Raw genomic sequence first — 19,735 nt, forward strand, 5'->3', positions numbered from 1 at the left:
TTTCATTACAAGCCTTGAGATTAACATTTTAAAAGAAGGGAGTCAAGTTCACAAAGATAATTTCGTTACCTCAAAAACACATCCATGATGCCCGACTCATTCTGTGGTGCCAGTCTTTCTGTCCTTTAAAATTCCAGCCTTTCTATAAAATAATTGTCCAGGTTCACTCACGTGTTTACTGCATTTGTCTAGAGCATTTAATTAGACAGATTAATGACTGACTCTATTCTGACAGTTTCAACATTCAAAACTTTCTTTCTGGGATGACTAGAAATAGTAACAGTGTAAGAAAAGACTTTATTTTATTTTGGATGTACTGAAGGAATCAGTAATGCTTTTGAAAGACAAGTCTGCCACGCCTTGTTGATTTTTGAGAAGAAAAAAATAGGACAGTGAAACTTAACTATATACATTAATGTACTTGTATCATTTTACTTGGAGTACTTTTGTTGCTCCAAAAGTAATGCCTCCTACTTATTTCCTTGGAAACTATAATAGATACAGAGAACAACATTATGTGATTGAGAAAATTCTCACTACAAAACAGTATTTTTGAACATTGGCACTACCATTAGCTGTGCAGTTTTGCCAGCAATTACCTACAGCCTGCATGTCACCACCCATAAAAATCTGCACCAGCAGAAGTGTCCCACTGTCACTACCGCTGAAACGCACCACCCGCTGCCTCACTGTGCTCACATCCACTGTTCAGTCTCCATAAACACTCAGCACATTTCAATTAATGTCAGTGGGTGCCATTTTTTCTGCATGGAGGAATTCAATGCCATAGCTTTGCATCATACATACTTCCATGTCAGACGCCATTTTATCATATTACCCTCTGCTGACATTTTCTGCACAGCAATGAAATGTAATGGAATATTGGTCGGAAGGTTCAGCTTCTACCATCATACCACCAACATCTACCTCTGACATCATGAGCCGTTGTAGTAACATAGAAGGTAATACTTTCAGAGTCTCCTTCATATGTATACGTGTATTTCATATAAAAGGCTAGGCCAAGTGAAGTTGAAATCTTGATTCAGGTTTCAGATTTTCTTCTTTTCTTCTTTTTTTTTCTATTTAACTACAACTACTCTGTAACACTCCTCTTTCAGAAATTGCTTGAACAAGAGCTCTCATTTACAGAACATAAAGGAACTCAGAATAGTTTATCTTACATAGTTCAGTTGATTGGGCTCAAATGATAAAAGAGCTCAAGTAATAAAAAAACAAGTTTGAATAAGATTCAATGAGATACAGTTAAAAACAAATAATTATAATAATGCAGGCAATTTCTTTTTTATTTAAAAATCCTTCCTCCAGCCCTTGGCAGGATAGCTTCTGTCCTGGAGTAGAGGACACAAAGCAGACTGTCTTGGTGTTATGTATGATGTGAAGCTTTTTCTGAATATGTCTTAAGCTCATGGCAAACAGAATGATCATATTTCTATGCAATGAATTATCTAAGCATTTATCATATCACTTCATCTTTCTTAAGTATAGTAGTATACCATTATTTATGTGACCATCTAATGAATGAAAATAAAATACCATCTATCTGCCCAAAGAATATGCAGAAATCGGGTGAAAATATTTTGGCCAGCTGAAAAAAGCAAGATTTTGGAACTTACCAGCCTGTAATATACTATGATTTCTGGGAGATATAGCAAAGAAATTACCCCATTTTACAGATGAAGAGAGATGAGATACTAGCCTGAGGCTGACAAGTAGTTACTATCATAACTAACTTTATTAAAATCAAGACTAACTTTATTAAAATCAATGATGTTATATATATATGAAACTGCTCACCAAGCTAAATAAAAGATTTCACAATCTGACTGAAAGAGAAAGTGGTTTGCCCAAGATCTGTAGCTTGGGACTCGGCAAAGCGCTTAAGTATTTCACTAATTTGTAGCACATGTGTTATTCTGCAGCAGAAATAAATAAAGAATCACTGATAGAGTTTAAATCTAGATCTCCCAAGTGCCAGGTCATTTCCTAAATCACAAGACCACCTTATGTTTTATGTCTGCTCAGATTTTTATTTTGTTTTGCAAAGCTAACTGCAAAGGGACTAATCCTAAATACATCTCACATTTTATGGAAGGACATCATGACTGATCTATGAGAAGAAAGCAGACACAAGCTAGGACATTGAAATCCCTGAGAAATGAGATTTAAAGATTGCTCTTATCCTAGAAATGTAATTCATATCCAGATCTGTCATCTCTGTTAATGTTATGTCATGCGTAGTTCCTACAGGAAGATGGTAATACAGCAGGTATCATTAACTTTGTGAAATACATTCATAACCCACATCTGGAGTTTAGTAGATTTTTTCTATCTCTAGTAATAATATTGGCCAGAATTGCCCTTCTGTATGGAAAACAGTCTTTGAGTATGGAGGATACTCTGTCTCAGGAAAAAAAGTCAAGAACAGTTTGAGAGAAGAGGCACAGCTTGTTTGATGGAAATGAACTAAGAATGGTTTCTTTCTACAAATTTCCTTTTCTGCAGATGTCTAGCTCCATACTGATCAGTCTGCATTTTCACCAGTATAGAAACTAAGCCTGTATAAAACTAAGGAATGGGTTGAGATGCTCTGGAAGAGATAATGAAGGTATACTATACAAATGATAATATCTGAAGGATGGAGCACTGATATGAACACTGAATTTCTGTGTCTGATGCTCAGATTCTGGCTTAGGGATTCTCAGAGATGTGTGTTCATTTCATGTCTTAACATTTTACAATTTGTTTTCTTTGTTCTTGATCTGTTTTCTTACATATTTTCCTGATCTTCTATTAAAAGGATTTAAGGAATTAAAAAAATATTTACTTATTGTTATTCACTATGAATGGTACCTTGTTCAAGACATCCAGAAGAAGATGAAACACAGTACAGTTTTTCCTTGAGAGCTGCTTCTTGCTCTTTGAAGGTGTTTAGGAGACAAAAAAGTAAACTGAAAAGCAGCTATTAGCAGTAGAAAGCTTATGCTGTCCACTGCTGGCTCCAAAAAGAAAGCATTGTTAGCAAGTCTAATGTATTTACAGATTTGAATCATTCATGCTGAACTGAGATATCAGCAAAGTAATTGAAGGGACTCTGGCAAAGTTGCTAAATACCACATAGCAAATGAAAGATATGAGATATTCAACAGTAATAAAAATATATATAAATTTTAAAAAAAATTCTTTTCATATATTCATGTACTTTATTCTCCAAGTCTTTAAGTTCATCCTCTTTGCACTATACTTGTACTAGAGAAAGTGCATATAAAGCTGAATTCTTCTGGTAGAAAATATCGCCATGACAAAGGGCAACTCCTGATAGCTGCACACAAAATATAGTGGACGATTAACAAATTGTATCACCATTACTTTGTCTTCACAGAAATAAGGATGCAAAAGTTGTTCTGGGAAGCACAAGAGAAAAAACTGATACAGGCAATGCTGTGCATTGCCCTCCGTTAAGGTAAGTGTGCAGGAATTTTTCCTAGTGACATAAAAGATAGTTGACCAGGGATCAACCACTGAAGGATTGACATTTCTTCAGAAAATTGAAATTCACTCCTTGGACCACCATTTACTGCTGTGTCAGCTGTGACAGTCATAGCTAGGAACAAAAGCCACAAAAGACAAGGATGACTCCCACAGTGAAATCACTTGCTGGAATCTTCTATATTACTCAAGAAGCTCACTGAATAATCCACTGATCTATCTCTTTCCAATAGAATATGTGAATGATGTCATCACTCAGTTTGCATACTACATATAAAACCATTCTTATGGTTCAGTTTAGTACAAACAGCAAACTATCAGAACTATCCTCCAAAAAAACAAAGATCTATGTCCAAAGAACATAGTTTCATTCATTCTTTGGGGACACAGGCACTTCAGTAATGCATATGCATTGCACACACTTCTTTCCCTAAATGCAGCAGCTGGAATTGAACCATCTTTGCAGGTAAAGATGATGTTTTAATTTTTAATTTTATTTTTTTTTACCCTAAAGAATAATATGTAATGTAAATTTTCAGTTTTCATTAAACTAAGCTTTTACCTATGAATAAAAGTAAAGCAGTGAAATTCTACAGAGAAACATTTCAGCTAAATGCCATTCTTAGTGTTTTGCAGCTATATTAAGCTTGGATAGGACTACAGTAATTATGCCTCTCCCCAGCTGTTCTAATAGTAAATTCACCAGGATGATGTACTTTTTTTCCCCTGTTCTCAATCCCATGTCCCTAAGAAGCTAAAATGCTGGCATATCTTAATTGAAAATATAAAAGGATCAAAATTAATAGATTTAAGAAAAAATGGGACGATATTCAGAAATAAAAGCTAAAGCTGAATATAAGGGACAAGAGAACTAGAATTCCCAGCTATAAAATTAGAATTACCTCTAGAGATGTTGTCACTTTGGTGACTTAACATAGGTAGCTGAAATACTAGAAAACAAGAAATTCCTTAGTGAACAGATTAGGAAAGTTGGGCGTATTTCTTTCCATCTGCATCAATCTAATTTGCTATTGCAGGGCTAATGGCGGGCAACTTCTGAGCAAGTGGAACTCCCATTCAATGTCACAGTGTGCTCCACTGTGCTCTGACACAACAGCTCATCCATGAGAATAGTTAGTGCTAATCCCTTCAGCTCACATAAAGGGGAAGGAGGAGAAAAATTAATTTAAATCTTTTCTACATACTGCCCTCCACTTGTGCCTAAAGGCAAATTCATGTTGGGTTACAGCAGTCCAGAGTCCACTGCCCTCTATGGTTTCTGAGTGAAGATAAGGTTTGGTATCACTATTCAGGCTTGCTGAAGAGTATCCAGACAGCTTTGATTTACTTCAGTGCTTTCAAAAAGCATGTTAAAATTTGCCTGCTGAACGTTTAGCTTCTTTTCCCGTTGAAAAGCAGAAGCTGTAATCATAAATAATGGTACCTTTATCTATTAGTGGTCTTACTAGCAGTTATACAGAACACTTAATAATAAAATAGCATTTCAAGCTATAAATACTAAATCAAGATGCAAACAGATTATCTTATACTTTAATATAAATTGCAGATACAATATCACCTAAAATTCATGCTAAGATTTAAGATGATTCCCAGATACTTAAATTCCAAGATATAATTTAATATGGGTTTAGCTAAAGTACTAATGCTTAATTGCTCCTTACAAGAGCTCTTTCAGCAGAAGACTTGATTATGCCTAAACCAGGCCAGAATGATATTAAAATCATGCTGCAGAGTAAAATAAATTCGACCTATCACTGATGCAGTTCCATAAAGAATGGCACCATTTTCATAGAGAGCCATTTATTTATATTTTGCACAAACTTGATAGCTATTGAAAGAATCTGCAAGGAAATAAGCTCTCAGAAAAAGCAGCTGATAAACTGAAAGCTTCCGAATTTGTTTAATCAATGTATTTCTTCTGCAATAAGATAATGTGAAATTGAGCTACCTTCACTATCTGTTAATACAGATAGTCTCTTAACAAAAACTTTGTAACATTCAGCCGTACCCTGCTATGTCCAACAAGACAGTCATCACACCCAGCAAAAACAAGAGTCTGAAGGGATCTTGGGAGTTATCCGGGTGCCTCCTGCTCTTTAGGAGAGGGAAGCACTTGTACATCAATCTTGTCCAACTGGTAAGTATTATCTCACTTCCACTGCATCCCCAGGAAAGCTATATGGGCTTCACTGTCCTTGATGGAAACTTAAAAAAAGCTGTCTAAGCTAAGCTTAGAAAATTAGACCTACTTCTTGTCCTATCCTCCCTATAAATAGATTATTTTCTTGAGTTAATTTTATCCTTGTTCCCATCTATCCAGATTTCTCCAGAGTCAGCTGAGTCTAGTTGTTCCTGCTTTGGCAGGGGGATTAGACTAGATGACCTTTTGAGATCCCTTCCAATCCCTGACATTCTGTGATTCTGTCAGCTCAACTTTTTTGTGATTCTGACAGCTCAACTTTTTTTTATCTTTTTGCCCCAGCATTTCAGAAATTGGTTTAGACTCATTTTGACCCTCTCATTTGAATCCTCTTATCTAGAACTGTACAGGTAAAGAAAAAGCTCTGTCAGCTCTAGCTACAACAGAATTTGCTTCACATATTCTTTATTTTTGTGGGACAGATCATCCCACAGCCTAGAGTAATATTTTCCTTTTTTCAACATCATGATACTGTTGCCTAATGCTCAGTTTACTGTTTCCTGATAATTTTCCAAACAGATCCTGGACAAATTCACTAACCTCAGTTTGCATAGTTGATTATTCTGCCTGAGTGCAATACACTGTGTGTATTCCTGATTAATTTCTTCTGTTTTGCTTTCACAAATTGCTTCCTGTCAAGATTGCTGTACTCCCTAACCATGTACTTCAGCATAGTTATTGCTACATATTATGTTGTAATGAACAAAGGTCAAAAGCAGGTTCTGGTCCTTCATCTAGCCCATTAACAAAAGTACTGACCACAGTCACAAGCAAGAGACCCTTGAAAAACCAACTCTTTACACATATTTTCACAGCCTTTTACATCTAACGTTGTCAGTGTACTTTTCACTGTTTTACAACTCTTCTCTAGAAACAGAATCATGACCATGCTCTTTTGAGTAAATGTAAAATAACGACTAATATAAAAGCATCAAAAACTTTACCAAAGTTATCTACTGCTCTTTATTACACGCATAGTCCATGATCACAATGGAGAACATATGACTTACAAATTAAAAATGTTATGTAAGAATTGCTTATGCCACAAGTTGATTAGCATTTTTCAGGGACTCATTTAGCACTTCTTTTTCTTGTATCATACTGAATTCACAGCTTGAGAGAGAAGTTCCTTCACAGAAAAGAGATTAAATTCAGTTATTTTCACCGCTAAATTGAAGATACAGTAATGCTTTTGATATTGCCAAACCTGGCCCAATCATCACGATATTTCATTAGTCATCCAAAATCTAATGATATATCTTTTAGCATGCTGCTGTAGCATTACTTGCAATATTTACTTAGAATTGATGCAACCACTAAATCATCTAATTGGTAACCACTGGGAAACAAAGTAAAGATTGAAATCTTGATGAACATCCATATGCTTAATAAAAGAGTCCAAATGACATAAATAGTCCACAGAGAAAGATTTTACGCAGAGCAGGCACTGCAGGAGCAACCATAAGTTGTTCTCCCAAAATACCCTGAGCCCAAGTGTACCTGAGGTAAAGTCATAAAGATGAACCTCGATATACTCAATCTGAGAACAAGATCAAAGTCAGGGAAAGAGTTTCTTCTTAAGTAAGGCAGTTTGAGTAAAAATAATGAATGAGGAAATCATATGCCTGTGAAAGCAATTTGGCGGAAGGGCTATCCCTCTCCTATATAGTAATTCAGATGAAAAAAAGGAAGATAGTACTAGAGCTGCTTTCTTTGTCATATATTTGAATTAAAACCTTGGTGCCATTCATTTAATACTTGCCAGGAGCACTGACTGTAATCAGTCAGTAATCCTTTGCCTGTAATTTCTTGGACTAAATTTGCCTCCTTTTCTTCTCATGGAATATCCATCAGCAGATCATGATTTTCTAGCGTAAATGTACTCAACATACCTGAATTTTTACCTTGTGTACTGATAGCAAGTATTTGAAATTCAAGCTGCATCACTTAGTCAGGATTGGTAAATCAGGTCATGCTGTTTGTCCTCTCTGACTGAATGAGTGTGAGAAACAACACTTCTTGTACAAACACTCGTGTGCTCCCTCTCAAAATCATTCTTCTATAAATGCTCACGCAAACAGAATTTGCATTATAACTTTTTGTAAACTTTTCTGCTAAACGTAAAATTCAATTGATTGTTCTGTCATAGAAAAGCAAATATGAATGGGCTCTGTGTGAGGATGGGGGAAGATAATTCATTTAAGAGCTTTAATGATTATTTGTGAACATTTTTTGTGTTATTCATGCAGTGTTCGTCTATAGACAAAAATGAATTAGGTAAAAACTGCCTGCAAGCCACATCATATTCTTACAATGACAGAAAAGTATCAAACTAAGGAAAACATAAACAGTAAATGTATCCAGTGTTCTAAGAGGGGACTGCTGAGTCCTACAGCAAATTTGGCAAAAGCAGAAAAATATAAAAATTCAGCTCCTCTATTGTGCACCATTTATCAAAAACTGCACTTTAACAAGCCAGGAACAAGCTCCAATCTACAGTTTTTGTTTTCTTTCCACAGAGCGACAGGATTCTGGTTAAGGGGGTTGCTTGTGGACTGTAATTGCTATGCTGTTTACAAATGTTGATATAATTTGGAAGTGTAAAATTATTCTCACATAATGGTTCCATGGATTCTGCTAGTCCACAGTTGAACAGTGAACAAGTAAAAAGAATAATCCCAAATATTGTCATTTATTTTTACAGGGGCTTAATTATTCTAAACATAAACATATATTTTCTCTCTAAGTATTTTGATAATTCAGAGAAACAAATACATTTTCTGTGAGAGCAATAAGGAAGAAAGGACTGATTATATACAGATAGTAAATAGCATCATGGAAAAGCTCATAAATAAATAAAATGAGTATGAACACACACGGGGCAGCTGTCCTGGTTCCCAGCTTCTGTATGTTTCATCCACACAGGCCCCTCTTTCTCCCTCTACATTTAGGTCAGTTCCTTCCCTTTCCTTTACTCAACCACCTTACAAATAAGCAATCCTCACCAAGACCACAAGTAAGCACAGGCTAGCTAGTGCCACCCCACTTTTTGGGCTCCATTCAACTGTTTCCCAGGTTACACACTGTGTTTCTTCAGGCCTGGTCCCTGCCTACAGACCAGCAATTGCAGAGTTATTTGGTTAATCTGTATGTGTGTATATAAGGAGGAACCTTACTGCTCTTCCTTATAGACACAGGAGCAGACATCCACTCCAGTAATTGTACTGGGGACATAAAACTCTTATAGGATGTGCACTTTTCAAAATGACAGCTATAAGAAACAGTCAGTTTGCTATACAAAGTCGCTGGCCTGATAGACTTCAAAGGAAAACATTATAAAACAAGTTGTCAAGCAGATGAACTCAGTGATCTTTTTAGGTCCCTTCCAACTGAACTGAATTTGTGCCATCCCTTAGAAACACCAGCCATCTCTGATTTGTCAATACCATTCATGCTCTGCATATTTTAAGCTACCTATCTAAACACAGGCCATTGTACAACCTTCAAGTGTTTTTATTAACATCCTTGCTACTTAGCTATTGACCTATTATATTTCAAAACTACTCCACTGCAAATCTTAGTTCCAGAATCATCATCATAGATATTGAACAAAAGCACACTTATTCAACATGGAAGTTGTTATTTTAAATATTTAATTGAGTGCTTTCCCAAACAAGGGCTCTGAAGAACATATAAATTAATGAAAATAATTAATTAAAATATTTTTGCACACTATCTTAATAGCACAGCTTTACTCCGGGGGGGGGGGGGGGGGGGGGGGAGGGAGGGGAGTAGAGGGAAGGAGAAATTGCATATTTCTGTCTATAATGTAAAAAAAATTATGTAAATGCAAATAAAAACACAGAAAGTCACAATGGAAACATGTTTTTAAATCTCTGGCTTTCACATGGTTTTGCATAATGATAGGACTAATATAACATAACAAATCTTAAACTGTTTTCACAAGGAGTGGAAAAAAGATGTGTAGAAGTATGCTCTGTCTTGCTTCCTTCTGTTCACAATGTATCTAAATACAACAAATGGTGTTCTTGCTCTTTCTGTCTGTTTCTCAATCTGTTTGGAAAGTAGCCATCATACTGCAGCCAACCATAATATTTGACACTTCCTGACATCATGAAAGCCACCATCTGTCTATCATTGAAACCCTGTACTTTTTAAAGACTGCTTGGCCTGATCTTTAATGAAGCTTCACTGTGAATGCACAGATCAGTTTAGGTAGAATACTGGAGAAGTCTGACAAAAGGAATCTGTATAAAATCACATTTTAATTTGATTCAGTTACAAAACAAAAGGAAATATCAAGACCTCCTTGCAGGCAGTGAAGAAAAAGTTTGGTTCCCTTTCAATTAGACTGAGATCCAAATTCATCGTGGAAAGTTTGGAGGATGAAACTGAACTCAGAAAATAAAGAAAAAAAAAAGGAAAAAAAAAAAAAGAAAAAAAAAAAAAAAGAGACGAAACCCAAATTGTGGAAATTATGTTTCCTTCCCTAACTTGACTAGTACTTTGAAACATAAACATTGATATGCTTCCAATAGCTGTAAGGCGTATAAAAGACAAAATATGCTCTTCATTTGAAATTACTATTAGATCTCATATTTACATACTATAACTATCTTAAAATATGCAGAAAAAGCCTCTTTTCTACACTTTTAACTTGTTATACACATTTTCAGAACTCTTAAAGTCCCTCTTAAAGGTGTGGGAATCTTGGTCGATTTTGTTACTATAACCTAGGAAGAAAGCATAAGATTGTTAGTTCAAGTTGTGTCTTAGCATGGGAATGTATTCCCTATGATATTTTAAGGCATGTGTTGTTACTACAATTTTTTGCACTGAGCAGTGACTCAAGCTGTAAAAGCTCTGTTTGGTTTGCTTAGAACAAATGTGGTTGTAAACTTTGAGAAACTGACTTGGAAAATCATGACCTTTGATTACCCCATACTCCATTTCATTTATCTACAAATTAATTCAAGTGTCTCCTCACAGCTGCAGAGGCAGAATGCTTCTTGCAGTCTTCAAGTCTGCTACACTCCTACCAAGGTACAGCTCCAAGAGACATATCAATTCATGGAGAGAGCCAGGACTTTCATCCCCTTTGGCTACTATCTCTTCATTCCTCCTCCTTCATCAGGCTGCCCCCTCCACCAGTGCTGAGAATGGAGATGAAGAACTTCCCGTGCTTTTGTCAGCACGGCACTTATGAACATGTCTGGCCCTTCATCAGAAAATTCAGGTCAGGAGAAAACCCCATGCACCGGCTGCGCTGCCGGCTGTAGAGTCCAAGCATAATATGACTCACAGGGTTACAGTGAAGAAGCAGTATTCATCAGGCCAGGGAACTGCTTGAGGTCTCAGAAAGAGCTTCTAGAAAAGAGCTGTGCCTCCTTGCTCACTGCTAATAACTGGAAAATACTGCTGCTGAAGAGGCAACTAAGGGGTGTGAAGGCATAAAAGAGAAATGTCTGTCTTACTGACAATAGATGGCAATAATAATCATCATCACTTTGGTAATTATCCCAGAGCTAGCGAAAACCATTCCTAAAGCAAAAATTGAAGGTGCATGTCTGCCTTTTGTGGTAAGAACAAATAAAGGGACCCACAGCCTGAATATCCATCCAGTTCCCATACTCAGTCCCATTTTGTGCACTGTTCCATCATGCACTGCAGTGCCTAGATGTACCTCTGTTTCCTGTCATATGTATGCAGCCTATCTTTCCTGCTCTCCTGTCATACCTTCCCTAACCACAGCTGCAGTATTCTGTCTGCAGGAGAGCAGCTATTAGATATGCCTTCAGGATAGAAACAGGAAACTGGATCTAGGAAATTATTTTTATCAATTTCAGGTGGAAAATATAGACTTTTCAGTATTCAGGGGCCAATTTAGGTATGGTATGCTGAGAGCTCTGAGCCCCCTCAGATTCACAAACATGAAACCCTTTGTATCTGGGGCATGCTTTGCCTGACATTCTCTGTTGCTTGCCTGTTGCTCTCTGTCCACATCTCTTACTGTGTTCTGACAGCAGAGACCCATTAATTTGTCCAACACCATGCCCGCTCCTGGTAGCAGAGCAAGGTGCTGCCAAGGCCAGTCTTTCCAAGTCTGATTACCACATCACTGTTTCCCACTGAGTCTTCCTTTTAACATGAGTTCTTCCTCTATTGATTTACTAACATCTTAAAAAAGCATTTGATACTTTTAAGTAACTGTCTTCTATGATGACTATTCACAAGCAGTGTGGAACAGAGATGTCTTCATACTACTAGGACAACACATGTAATTGTAGTGTAATTACATTTAGCACTATGGAAATCACAACTTCCAGTCCAAAGCTGTAGCCAAGGCATCCCCAAAGGTCCTCTTGACATGCAAGCCTGAGGACAGGACCATAAATATCACCTTCATCCAAATTCTGTACTGTAGGAATTATCTCCCTATGTGTTATACACTGAACAGTAGACACAGAACAGAATCCAGGTTTTCAGATTTTTTCCTGTGAAACACACTGAGAGAAAGCATTTCCTTACCACTAAAGAGAAGATAAAAAAGCAGCAGCCATTTGTATAGTCTCACCACAGTAGAAAAAGGGTGAAGAATATCCAACTTTAGCACATGTAACAAGGGGTTAATAAGGTGAACTGGATTTGGCACCTCTTTCTCTTTTGAGGTATGTTACCAAGATCCAAATTACCAGCACCAATCTAGCCGTTGGAGTAGACACCTCATCAATTATATTAAATTCATAACACTTTCATACCTAATCTCATTACTGAGTAAGAGAGAAAAATGTCTCCTACTACAAATATCGGCATCGAACATGTTCACTATTCATTGCTGTAGATTGGGAGTGGTGAAGTATAGGAAAAAGAAGAGAGGTAATCCAACAAAAGGAGAGAGGGAAAGAGAAACTAGAAGCAACAAAGAAATCTGGTAGTCTGTAAGAAAGTAAATAAGGCACCTAATCAGATACACAGTAAGTGTACCTTATCCTCTAGAAATGCTTCATTCCTATCAGTCAGCAAAACAAAGTTTAGTTGCTTTTAGGTTTTCATGTACAAATCAAAAGTGAGATATGATTTTCTGTAATACTGCCGTTTGCTATGGAATTAAAATTAATGCATTTAAATATTGGTATTACAGCTTTTAGAATGTAAGCTGCATGGAAACAATAGATGTATATTGGTCAAATAAAGAATAAACTATTTGGAAAAGCTGTTCTGGCTTGAAGGACTTTTTTTAAATTTAGAATAAAACCTCTTAGTTAGTTTTATATTCCCAAAACCAAGGCAGACTAATCTGTATCAGTCAAAGACTGTTGCATGCCAAAAAATATGAGGACTAACAAAGTTAGTCATGGTCATTAACAGTTAGGATACCCATAATATATATTTTGGTTATGCTTTTGACCACTGAGCTATTTAGATTTATTCTCTCATTCAGTTCTACAAAGGAAAAAAAAAAAAAGAAAAAGAAAAAAAACACCTAAGGCCCTAAGCAACTCTTGATGCAAGTAAGAATTCAGATACTGTTATATTCAGCATTTGAACCTGAAGACTATGAAAAGCTATTGTCAGTCAGACATTCTTTCATTTTTAAGGAATTCTGAAGAAAATTCAGATTATATCTCCGCTGAAATCATACTGTATGCTAGCAGTGACAGCAAAACTTCTTGCATAAACATTCTTAACCTCCTACCAGCAAAATATATGAATTCATTGCTGTCACATTTTTCTAATGAAATGAGCAACTATAGAGCTGGATTGCATAGAGACTCTGGAGATGGACTGAATCTTACAGTTGTCACCTATTCCTGCATGGTCATTTGCTAACTGCTCAAAATGTCAGTGCCTTGCATTTGATTCACTCAGATAGAAATGTTGATATTTCTTTTCCTCTCTCTGTTTTGAGCACAAAACCCTGAGGGTGAAGACTGCTTTCCATGTATCAATTCAACACTTGCATCAGATGTGCCAGCCTTAGCAGGATCAGTTACACAAAGTTTTAAGATGAATAATCATATTCCAGTTCCTAGCTCATCATTGCATGTATCATAACGACCTACAAAATCTTAGCTATTTTTTGAGACAATTAATTTGAATAGAACAGTTAAAGAGACAGCACAGTGAGTCCTGTTGGTCTTTTTGGTGTGGTGTTTTGAAATCTGTCACTTCTCAGTAGACTCTGGGAAGACTTGTGGCGTGAAAAGGTAAGTCTGGCACCCGTTCGTGATTTACTATGAATGTTTTCAGCTCTAGAACTCTTTTCTCAGTACACTGTGCATTATGGAGAAGAAGAGGAAAGAAAGAAAGGAAGAAAGAAGGACTTATTGAAGGCTAAATTATTTCATGTTAATGTCTGTGTTCCTTGTGAAGTTCGTCCAGTCACAAACTATTGCTGTTCAATTCAGTCCTGCAGTTCTACTTCACTGTGGTTAGACAGTGAATCAATTTTTGTGCTCTTTTTGTCCACTGTCTGATTTTCTTCCTTTCTCTATATACGTAATTAAACATCTAAAAGACTTTTCTCCTATTAGCTTGGTGACAAGTGATTGATCTGATCCACAAGAGCAGAAAATGTGAGGAAATGCTCCAGATAACACAGCTGTCTTCATTTTTCCCTCACATTCAGTGGGAGGGATCTCGATATGAATTCTGGTTCTTCAAGGAATCAAGTTCATAAAATACTCAGTAGTTTGTATTTATGCAACAGAAGTTACATACTGAGCTAGCTAATCTACCATATTTCCCATGAAGGCATCCCAGCATAGGATATGCTTGCTATCTCTATTCCTGTTTAAAGGTGTCAACCTAAATTCAAGCAGCTGTCATCTACCTAGTGGGCTTGGCTCTTTTCTAGTAGTTAATTGTGCAGATACCATTAATTTGAAGTATAGGCCACTTGCACAGTCTTTGCTTTGCAGGAAAACAAAGATGAAGAAAGAGGGGAAAATGAACCCATCCATTATATATAAGCCAGACATAACAAATATAACCTCAAAGCTATTTATAAAATTAGCTAAGTATACATGCTTAATGTGCAGATTATTTTCTGTATCTTGATTGTGCTATCACCAAGATGGGCAGTTGAAATAGAAATCAGAAATAAGCAGTTTCTTTTCAAACTTGTTTCTGATTCCAGTTAGTTTATTTTATAAATAATGTTCTGAGCAAAAGCTTTCAGAGGAAATCAGATTCATAAGGTTTGATGGCCAGAAGGGAGCATTAGTCTGACGTGCATAAATCACAAGCCATTACATTTAATCCAGTAAATTCTGAATTGAGCTTAATAATTTCTGTTCATGCCTGATTACACCAACCAATCCAGAAAAGCAGCTAGTAATACTTTCAAAATTTAAAAATGCGAAGTGTGCAACACGGTCAACACAGAGTTAGAAGAAATTGAGACTTGTTTCTGAAACTTTCTAAGACACATTAAGATATCAACAAGATACAAAATTGTTGATTTTTCCCTGTTGCTGTAGATAAGAGACACATTCTATTTTTCCATGTCATGGGGGAAAGACTATCTGGAGTTAAGGGATTCTTCATTCTTTTTGCTAAGGCTGTAACCTGAATACATTTACAGATTAGACATTTGGGGTTCTGCTTTCACTTTCAATGTCATGGGTTTAAGTGATAATTAAATGCTTGGGCTTAGGGCACTGGAATTATCAGGAATACCTCTCCTATGCAGAAAAGCTGAGGGAGAAGGGCTTGATTAGCTTGAAGAAATGAAGGCTTTGGGGAGACCTCATTGCAGCCTTCCAGTACTTCTTAAAAGGAGCTTATATACCGGAAGGAGGCCAACTAAACAATTTTTAAGGGTCCTTCCAAACTAAGCCATACTTTGATTCTACGTCATACTGTTCATATGCAGTTGAAACTTTTCAATATTTATTCCAAAATCCATAGCAGAAAACAATGAGCGTATAAGCATATATGGAAACATGCTTGTGTGCAAACTAAATCCTAAATTAAAATGCTTAACCTGAATAAATCATAATATTCTTGTATTCAGTGTGAAAATAATAACATACTAATTTGACCAAAATTCATTGCAAAGTACATTTTAAGAGAATAACTTCAGTCAGCTATGTGATACTGAGAAAATGCTCAGCTCCTTCAGATTTCAGTAATACCAATTTGTGGCACAGACACTGGAAGTAATTACAAACCCAGAACCAAATACATTGAAAAAAAAAACAAAAACAAACAACTCAAAGCAACAGAACCCCCTTCAAAGTTAACTGACGCTCTATGTAGTGTCACTTTTCCCACAGGAGTGACTGGGATGTCAAACATGCCTGATTCATTCGGGGGGCATAACTATGTTAATATCGAACCAGAGAAGGCAGTGATGTGGGTGATGATGAGTAACAGACACAGACCGAAATCAGCAAAATATTCACCTGTATTTGCTTCATCTCACTTTTATCATTGCTGACTTTTCACTATTTTTCCTCTCCAGATACCCCCTAGCATATGTTAGCAGTGCCATAACCATGTGATTTCCCATTCCCATCTTTAATGTTTCCCCCAGAATTATGTTTCTAATGTAAATTTATTGGCATCCAGACATCAAATATCAAAGTATGGTACTTATTTTCTTCTAGAAAAGTTCGGAAGATTTTAATGTCCAAAAGACTTCAGCAAACTGAAACTTGCTATCCTTAAAGCTGACTAAGCCAAAAGAAAAAGGTGAAAAGAGTTAAAATACTCTGAGAATTATATTCCTCCCCATTCCAGATCTCTATTTCTCCCAGAGAGGAACATAGGCATTTGTTTTGGTACACATATAGTCTCTTTGCAAATCAGACTGATTGCATATTGAGCTTTGTGTGCAACAACTTTGATTTGAAAGAAACTGCATTTTCCAAAATAAAGCAAGGAGAGTTGAGGAAAATGACACAGCTGTATGAATCTTCATGTTCCAGCAGTGGGTGTGGTTTTTTTTTTCCTCTTTCCATATATTTGATTCTTGGCTTTCATGCCCTCAGCAGTTTTCTAATTGTTTACTTTTAAAAATAAGGGCAACTCTGGGGAGTTTCTATCGTGTGGTTGCTGACTGCCTAGAAAAAAATTAAGAACGTTTTTTTGCATACAGGATTTTGTCTACAAAGTGTTTCTGTAACTGTACTTCTGATGATAATCTCTTTAAGGCAGAATTGGCAGAATTTTGCCAGGCACAGGCAATGTTTCAATTAGTTTGGAGCATCATAAGGGACACATACAAAGAATATGTCACTTTTTTGTATTCTCTAAACTATTCTTTTAAATCTATAGGCAATTGGCACCTAGGACTCTTGAGAATGTGTCCCACCTTGGCAGTGGGCATAGTGCCATCCTAGCAGATGGGCATGAGTTTTGGCATGCTGAGAATCAGTATATGCATCACATTTGAGTACAATAGGTCAGCGTCTCATCCAAGTATGTGGGAATGAGAGTGTCTGTGCTGAGCTTCTGTGCCAATGGTTAAAGGAATACACTGTCATTAAACTAGCTGAAAGAGAAGATCCTTTTCCTTTTCTTTTTCTTTTTTTTTCTCCTTTTTTTTTAAATTAAACCACATTTCCTATAACTACTTGGGAACACAACTTCTCCCACAGTGCTGTTCCTGGATAACAGATAGAAGATAAAATGTGTGCATCTCTACACACACACATATAGCCCATCCAGGAAGACACTGCCTTGTTCAATAAAGATGTGGTTTTGTACTTTGTGGTTTCCCTGCTGAATGTCTCATCTAGGTACAAAAGCCAGATCTGTGGAAGTCAGTGTATAATTTCAGCTGAATAGAGCCCTAAGAGCACTACAGTATTTGGCATGAAATTTGTAATGAAGCCTTTGAGTGGGTATTCCCATTCTGGAACCAACGGAGGCTAATTTTGATTCAGTAACAAAAAAATGCACCTTGCTGACATAACAGAACAGACTTTTTCAAGCTCCCTTTTCCAATCACATGTGGAAAGTTACTAATAATAGTAGGCACCCTATGGAATTCTACACTACCTTCTATCAAAATGGTGAAAATGCTTCCAAAGCAGTATGTGATCTCAGGGCATTTGGACTGACTGGATTATCTTATCACAACATTTTTCAGTATGAAATGTGGACAACAAGTAAGATTGACATTGTCAGTCAAGAGCTTCTCTAGCAGAGGGCATATACTAACAGAAAGCCAAGAGCACTTGGTTCTCTAGAAAAATGATGTCCACTTAGCCTTATTGATGTTCACTGGCCTTATGCATTTGAAAACATTACAAGATGCTTTGTAATTTATTAAATCTCTTGCCTAAGTTATTGAATATTCTGCAATTTCAAAATGCCATTCCAATTGGAAAAGTAGACAGTTTAGCCCAGACAAAATATAAATTTCCTGACATCATTTTAAGTAGAGTTATTGAAGACTTTTTTTTTTATGGTTTACAAAGACTCTACTTTTTTTTTACTTCATATATAATCACAGCATTAGATTTTTAAAGCAACTTTATAATACAGTAATAAAGAGTTATGCTATTTTTTCCCACTGTCTTCCCAGTTTTTCTTGAGAAAATGAGAGATAAGCTGTAATGAATCACTGAGTAACTACCATGGAAAAACTAGACTCACATTTCAGTCTTTACTTCTCTTGAAATTATCTGTTGTGGTTTTTTTTTTCTACACAATTGTATATCATGTGAAATCAGATAAATGATGAAGGACTTAAGTCTATGCCTAAAATTTTCTCTATGAAATAGTATTATTGTGATCTTTGCATCTGTTATAGTTTCCATGGAAATAAATAGGAGGTACTATTTCAGAACCTAGGTAGGTATATAAAAGAACAACAAATCATATTTTTAAAAAATCAATTACTATTTATACCAATATTCTATTTGATAATATATCCGTACAATTTATGACAATATATATTCCTATTATAACACAATAATACAATAATGTAATACATTCTGCCATAGAAAAATTAATAATTATAATGCTATCTTGCGCTACATTTTCTGCATTGTAACTTGTAAAACTAGAAAAGTAAGTAATTCAAAATCATAATATAACAGTGAAACATCAAATCCTTGCTGAGAAGCTTAGAAGAGAATGTATTTTTCTGTGCTAATTATGCAGTGGGCAGATTAGCAGAATGAAAATTAACAAGCTTTTACTGTATCGTTTACTTAAGTCTTTGTATTTCAAACTATTCAAATGAAGAGCTTCATCTGGCCCTTACAGTTTTAGTAGTGCTAACCATGCAATAATTATTTCTTCATCTAATAAAAATGAAAAGTAGAGTTAGAAGTATAGAAGTAGATATACACTACATTGTACATTATTGGCTTGTTCATAACCCTTATGAAGACCCCTGAATCTTAGTAAGTTTTAAATTATTATAATTGTTATTATAATGACAGTTTGTTTAAACTGTCTGCATCAGTTCAATGATCAGTTTGTGCTGTTTTCTTATTAGTTTTGAGCAACTTCCAGTGCCCTTGCAAGTAACTGTTTTGTTACATATAATAATCAAATAGAATGAGACACAACTAGTTCTACCATGACCGCTAGGAACAGTAAAAAACACGTGTCTATGTGGCTTCCTCTGTCTTGAGGATATGGATAGAACATCCTCTTACACGTAACGGCAACAGCAGGAAAAATGATGCAGTTCTGACAAAACTCACTCACCTCTTTAATGTCTCTGACAGGATGGTGAAGGAAAACAACTCTCTCCTTGACAATGAGGTGGAAAGACTCTTCATCTAACTTCTGGTCTCCTGGAGAAAGAGGCAGAGAGGTAATCTGAGAAGTTTTGGATCACAATTCTCTGTTCTTTCTTCAACTACTGTTTTGCTCAATGCAGACATATTAGTAAAATTTGAAAACTTTGAAAATTGTTATAACGGTAGATTTTACGCCTAGGAGGACATCATGGGAATCAACTTTTTCTTTTTTACAAGAAATCAGGATGAACCAGCCAGCCACGAAGGTAGTCATGTC

This window comes from Tympanuchus pallidicinctus, unplaced genomic scaffold, assembly GCF_026119805.1.
Source record: "Tympanuchus pallidicinctus isolate F22 unplaced genomic scaffold, pur_lepc_1.0 scaffold3, whole genome shotgun sequence".
NCBI classification, from domain to species: Eukaryota; Metazoa; Chordata; class Aves; order Galliformes; family Phasianidae; genus Tympanuchus; species Tympanuchus pallidicinctus.